Raw genomic sequence first — 6000 nt, forward strand, 5'->3', positions numbered from 1 at the left:
GCTTGACCTCCCAATACTTTATTCCAGAATTAAGAGTTATTCAGTACAGAAACAGGCCCTTCAGTCCAACTTATCCATGCTAACCAAGTTTCTCAGGCTTACCTAGTCCCATTTGCCTACATTTGGCCAATATCCTTCTAAATCTTTCCTATCCATGTACCTGCCCAAATGTCTATTAAATATTTTAAACTGTACTTGTATCTGTTGTGGTTCTGTCCGCCGAGCTGGAAATTTTTGTTGCAAACGTTTCGTCCCCTGTCTAGATGACATCCTCAGTGCTTGGGAGCCTCCTGTGAAGCGCTTCTGTGGTGTTTCCTCCGGCATTTATAGTGGCCTGAACATGCCGCTTCCGGTTATCAGTTTCAGCTGTCCGCTGTAGTGGCCGCTGTAGCTGTACTTGTATCTACCACTTTCTCTGGCAATTCATTCCATATGCAAACCAGACTCTGTGCTAAAGGTTGCCCTTCAATTCCCCTTTAAATCTTTTTCCTTTCACCTTAAAATTATGCCCTCTAGTTTCGAACTCCCCAACATAGAGAAAAAGACCAATGCTCTTCACTTTATCTGCGCCTCCCATGATTTTAGAAACCTCTTATGCTCCAGTGAAAAAAGTCCCAGCTTATTCAGCCTCTCCTTATAACTCAAACCCTGCAGTTCCAGTAACATTCTTGTAAATCTTTCCTGCATCCTCTCTAGTTTAGTGCTCTTTCTAGACCAGGACAACCAGACCTGTACACAGTACTACTCCAAAAGTGGGTCAGGCAGCATCAGAGGAGCAGAAGAATCGATGTTACGAGAATAAGCCCAAAATGTCGATTCTCCTGCTCCTCCGGATGCTGTCTGCCCTGGTGCGCTTTTCCAGCGCCACACTCAACTCTGATCCCCAGCAGTCCTCACTTCCTCCTACTCCAAAAGTGGCCTGACCAATGTCCTGTACAACCACAACAGGACTTCCCAACTCCTAAATTCAATGGTCTGATTGACTAACCCTCTGTCTACCTGTGATGTAACTTTCAATGAACTATGTGCCTGAACCCCAAGGCCTCTGCATTGCACAACATTCCCCAGGCCCCTACCATTAACTCCTGCCGTCTTTAGTCTTACCAAAATGCAATGCCTCGCACCAATGTGAAGTACACTCCACCTGCCTCTTCTCAGTCCATTGACCTAATTGATCAAGATTCCTTTGTAATCCTAGATAGCCTTATTCAAGTCTCCAATATACCACCAATTTTAGCGTCATCCACAAACTTACTAACCGTGTCATCCAAATTGTTTATGTTAATGACAAACAACTCTTGAAAATGTTTTAACATAAACACAAAAACTATTGTGTTGCATTATTCTGCATTAAAAAGACCTTTCTAAAGCAGTCAAAGATCAAGGGTGAGTAATTTAGTCAGTAGATTAAAAAGTTTGCTTAATAGCAAAGATATGCAAGCCAAAATGTCACTCTTTAACTAAGACCAAGTTGTAAAATTCAAAATGGATGACTATATCACAATTTTTTTCTGGCAAAGATTAAAAATCTGGGATGAAACAGAAGTTCATATTTTGATTCAATGTTATTACCTGGCATATTCACAATATTTCCATGTAAAGTGTGGTATCTTCACTGCATACCCATGAAGAACACGATTGAAAGTTTGAAGGTAGTGAATAGAGGTTTATTGCTAAACCCTTAACTTCATTCTTGCAGATTACATAATGCCGTTTAAATCCATCAGTGGTTTATTTCCTGCACCACATTCCTGCCATATTGAGATGCATTTATCATCAAATATTAAATTGATACAATTCTAGTCAATTAAAGCCACCAAATCAAGGTCATGATAGCTAAAGTGAACAGTACAACTTGCTTCGAATCTGGGAAGAAACTGCACATGATGTGGGTCTATGGTTAATGTTTCAACTTGCAGACCAACACAAAAGTTCTGCTTAGAATGTAATTGGGACACAAAATCGGTCCGACTGAAAACGTTTCAGATGACTGATTCAGATTTAGAAAACTGCTAAGGGAGAAATGCATTTTTCGGAAATGCAGTGAACTGAACTCCAAATCATGAAATCATGATTCAGATGTTTGTTTTGTAGTTACCGTGACAGGAATGCATATGGCGAAATATAGCTGCCAGTAGCAGCATCTCAGGACTTGTGAAACTAATTAAAAGGAAAGGGTGGCTGGAAGCGATTTGTTTGGAAATTAAAAGGTGTGGGGGTAGAAGAATGAATATAAAATGAAATGTATCGAATGAAAAGTGCGAGACTTGCTTGTTCTGGAAAATGGCAATGATAAACCAATAAGAAAAAAAAATTCTCTTTGGTTTACGAGCTTAGACTAAAACGTTGTTTTTAACGTAGGAAAAATCTAACATTACAGGGAGGCAACTTCGGCTCTCGCAGAAAAAGCTGGCAGGCAGAGGTTGCACAGTACAAACTCGGAAACGTAATATATATTCAAAGAAAAAACAAAACTGAGTGACATTTGGCTCCTGCAACGATTCCCAAAGGCCCACCTGGCCCTTGGGCCTGGAATACGCTGCAAACCGCCATCCAGAGGCCCTGCCAATAGCAGGATGCAAAAAAAAAGGATTAAAATATTCTCCATCTCCTCCTCATATATACCACGCCCGCCCACGTAAACCCTGGATTTTCTCGCATAAAACACGGGGAGGGAAAAAAAACACATTCCATCAACAATTAAAAAAAGAAATGCGCGCCGTAATTAAATGAATCAAGAGTTGCCAACGTGAAATCAAACCTATGCGGAGAATTGGTAAAGCCAAAGTAAAATCGAGTATTTTCATTTCTTTAATAACAAATAGAAAATATTTTTTTCAACTCACTTTGAAAATGCAAACGAACTGAGGAGGGTATGTATGTAACGAGGCGAGGGAGAGAATCCAACGATTATGAAAACAGAGGAGGTAGGGAGGAGAAGAAACATCCACCTCTTCACTTCAGTGTCTTCCCTTCTCCTTTTACTCCAGCCGGTTCCCGGTCGGGGGGAAGAGGTTTCTCCCAGCGATGGGTTACGCTGCTACTCACTCTCGCTCAGCGGAGGGGACTCCTTTCTCAGCTGCAGCCTCTCTCACTCTGCTGCCTGCCTCGCGCTCCGGACTCCCCAACGGCTCGCCCGCCTCGCGCTGCTCTCCCTCGGTCCCCGACCAACCGCCGCGCCTCGCGATCCTCTCCCTCCCCGCTACCGCTGCCACTCCGCCATGTTGCTTCAACCTCCCCTTCCCTCCAACTGACTCCGCAAAAACCTCCAGAGGAGGTAGTAAACTGAGACCGGAGTGTTGCTTTTCTTTTTCTTATAAAGTCTCTCCCTCTATTTACACAAAAAAAACTGTTTTCCTTTCTTTCTTTCCCTCCCTGCTAATTTTAAACGCCACCGTCAGGAAGCTCCAAATCACTGCAGGAATTTTTTGACTTTCTTTTCTCCCTGCACCTCCTCACCTTCAAGATATTCTCAAATCACAAGAATTGCACCGAGGTGACTCCATTCGGAAAAAAAAAGGAGGCGCAATGATATTCCTGCCTCCTTTCCCTCCGCCCCTTCTCTCGAAAGGGAAATGTATAGGGAATGAATTCCATTCATAATATTTCAGAGATTTGAACTGTGTGCTTGAAGGTAAAACATGCAGCCTTAAGAGACCAACCAAAAGAAGCTGTGATATTGAGCGAGACTGCTCTTTCAGAAAATCAATATCGGTAATGAGTGGCCGAACTGTCTTCAATGTTACTGGCACCTTTTATTTAAGACCATAAGACAAATGAGTGGAAGTAAGGCCATTCAGCCCATCGAGTCCACTCTGCCATTTAATCATGGCTGATGGGTATTTCAACTCGATTTATCTGCACTCTCCCCGTAGTCCTTAATCCCTTGCAAGATCCAGAATTTATCCATTTCTGTCTTGAAGACCAGAGGGATCTTGGTGTCCATGTACACAGATCTCTGAAAGTTGCCACCCAGGTAAATAGTGCGGTGAGGAAGGCATATGGCGTACTGGCTTTTATTGGTAGAGGAATTGAGTTCCGGAGTCCTGAGGTCATGATGCAGTTGTATAAGACTCTGGTACGGCCGCATCTGGAATATTGTGTGCAGTTTTGGTCGCCATACTATAGGAAGGATGTGGAGGCATTGGAACGGGTGCAGAGGAGGTTTACCAGGATGTTGCCTGGTATGGAAGGAAAATCGTATGAGGAAAGACTGAGGCACTTGGGGCTGTTTTCACTAGAGAAAAGAAGGTTTAGGGGTGACTTGATTGAGGTGTACAAGATGATTAGGGGGTTAGATAGGGTCGACAGTATGAACCTTTTCCCGCGTATTGAGTCGGGTATTACAAGGGGGCATAGCTTTAAATTAAGGGGGGGTAGATATAGGACTGATGTTAGGGGTAGGTTCTTCACTCAGCGAGTCGTTAGTTCATGGAATGCCCTGCCAGTAACAGTGGTGGACTCTCCCTCTTTATGGGCATTTAAGAGGGCATTGGATAGGTATATGGAGGATAGTGGGTTAGTGTAGTTTAGGTGGGCTTGGATCGGCGCAACATCGAGGGCCCAAGGGCCTGTACTGCGCTGTATTCTTCTATGTTCTATGTTCTATGTTCTATGTTCTATGTTAACGTCCCAGCCTCCACTGTACTGAATTCCACAGGCCCACCACTCTCTTGCTGAAGAAATGTCTCCGCATTTCCGTTCTAAATTGAACCCCACTAATTCTAAGGCTGTGCCCACAGGTCCTAGTCTCCTCGCCGAACAGAAACAAATTCCCAGCGTCCACCCTTTCTAAGTAAGTTTATCTTGTAGGTTTCTATTAGACCTCCCCTCAACCTTCTAAACTCTAATGAAAACAATCCCAGCATCCTCAGCCGTTCATTGTATGTTAGGTCTACCATTCCAGGGATCATCTATGTGAATCTCCGCTGGACACGCTCCAGCCAGTGTATCCTTCCTGAGGTGTGGGGCCCAAAATTGGACACAGTATTCTAAATGGGGCCTAACTCGAACTTTATAAAGTCTCAGAAGCTCATCACTGCTTTTACATTCCAACCCTCTTGAGTTAAACAACAAAATTACATTTGCTTTCTTAACCATGGACTCAACCTGAAGTCAACTTTTACAGAATCCTGGTCTAGCACACCCAGATCCGTTTGGACTTTGGCTTTATGAATTTTCTCGCTGTTTAGGAAATAGACAATACCTATATTCTTGTTCATTCACAGGATGTGAGCGTCACTAGCTGTTAAACATTTATTACACATTCGTAATTGCCCTGAAATAGGAATGGTGAGCTGACTTTTTGTAGAGTTATTGGCGGAAGATACATTTCCAAATACAAATTGATCAGCCACGATCTTATTGAATGTCGGGGCAAACTTGGAGATGTTTAATATTCCTGTTTCATATTTTTGTAACGGCTGCAGCACTTGTCAAGTGGGTACACCCACAGTGCCCTAAGTAAGGGAATTGCAGGATTTTGGCCCATCGTGATGGAGGAATATTGATATATTTCCAAATCATGATGCTCTGTGAATTGAAGGCACCCTGCAGGCAGCTGTATTCTCAAGTACTTGCTGCCCTTGTCCTTCTAGGTGGCCAGAAGTTTGTAAGGTACTGTTGGAACAGCCTTGATGAATTTCTGCAGTGCATCCTGTAGATGGTACACACTGCTGCCATTCTGCATCAGGATGAAGGGAGAGAAAGTGAACGGTAATGATTTGATTTGATTTATTGTAGTCACATGTACCTAAGTCCAATGAAAAGTTCTGTTTTGCAAGTAGTACAGGCAGATCACAGCAAACAAAGACATGTAGATCATAGAATACTTATAGCAAGGCACACAGGAACGTATTAGAATTTATGAAGGTGGATAATCTCCAGGTCCTGACCAGATATATCCAAGAAACCTGCAAGAAGCGAAGAAATTGCATCATCATTAGCCATGGATGATAACCCGGAAGACTAGAGGGTATCGAATGTTGTGCCCTTAGTCAA

General features: G+C 43.1%; 1 protein-coding gene across 5 annotated transcripts in view; it reads right to left on the reverse strand.

Moving 5' to 3' along the window:
• The window catches only part of ptpra (protein tyrosine phosphatase receptor type A), a 313384-nt gene extending 309951 nt beyond the window's left edge, over window positions 1-3433 (reverse strand). For 2 of the 5 annotated variants that reach the window (XM_043701012.2, XM_043700779.2), the window contains exon 1: window positions 2847-3432. The gene's annotated coding sequence lies outside the window, so the exon portion shown is untranslated. Of the gene's footprint in view, window positions 1-2846 lie in introns of all 5 variants that reach the window. The other 3 variants (XM_043700933.2, XM_043701093.2, XM_087991448.1) reach the window with 3 other exon arrangements.
• Between the last annotated feature and the right edge of the window lie 2567 nt (window positions 3434-6000).

The sequence above is a fragment of the Chiloscyllium plagiosum genome, unplaced genomic scaffold, assembly GCF_037043375.1.
Source record: "Chiloscyllium plagiosum isolate Xiang-an unplaced genomic scaffold, Cpla_swu_hap1 HiC_scaffold_1, whole genome shotgun sequence".
Classification (NCBI taxonomy): Eukaryota; Metazoa; Chordata; class Chondrichthyes; order Orectolobiformes; family Hemiscylliidae; genus Chiloscyllium; species Chiloscyllium plagiosum.